A 401-nucleotide genomic window follows, 5' to 3' on the forward strand; every position below is an offset into this window, starting at 1 on the left:
TGCGTGTGATAATGAAGAGGACACTTGTCAGTGTGAAAACTTGTGTGATGACAGACAGGACACGTGTCAGTGCGAGGACGTTTGTGATGACAGACAGGACATGTGTCAGTGTGAGGACGTGTGTGTTGTCAGACAGGACACATGTCAGTGTGAGGACGTGTTATGACAGACAGGACACGTGTCAGTGTGAGGACGTGTGTGTTGTCAGACAGGACACGTGTCAGTGTGAGGACGTGTGTGTTGTCAGACAGGACACATGTCAGTGTGAGGACGTGTTATGACAGACAGGACACGTGTCAGTGTGAGGACGTGTGTGTTGTCAGACGTGACACATGTCAGTGTGAGGACATGTGTTATGACAGACAGGACACGTGTCAGTGTGAGGACATGTGTAATGACAG

Source organism: Tachysurus fulvidraco, chromosome 6, assembly GCF_022655615.1.
Source record: "Tachysurus fulvidraco isolate hzauxx_2018 chromosome 6, HZAU_PFXX_2.0, whole genome shotgun sequence".
Taxonomy (NCBI): domain Eukaryota; kingdom Metazoa; phylum Chordata; class Actinopteri; order Siluriformes; family Bagridae; genus Tachysurus; species Tachysurus fulvidraco.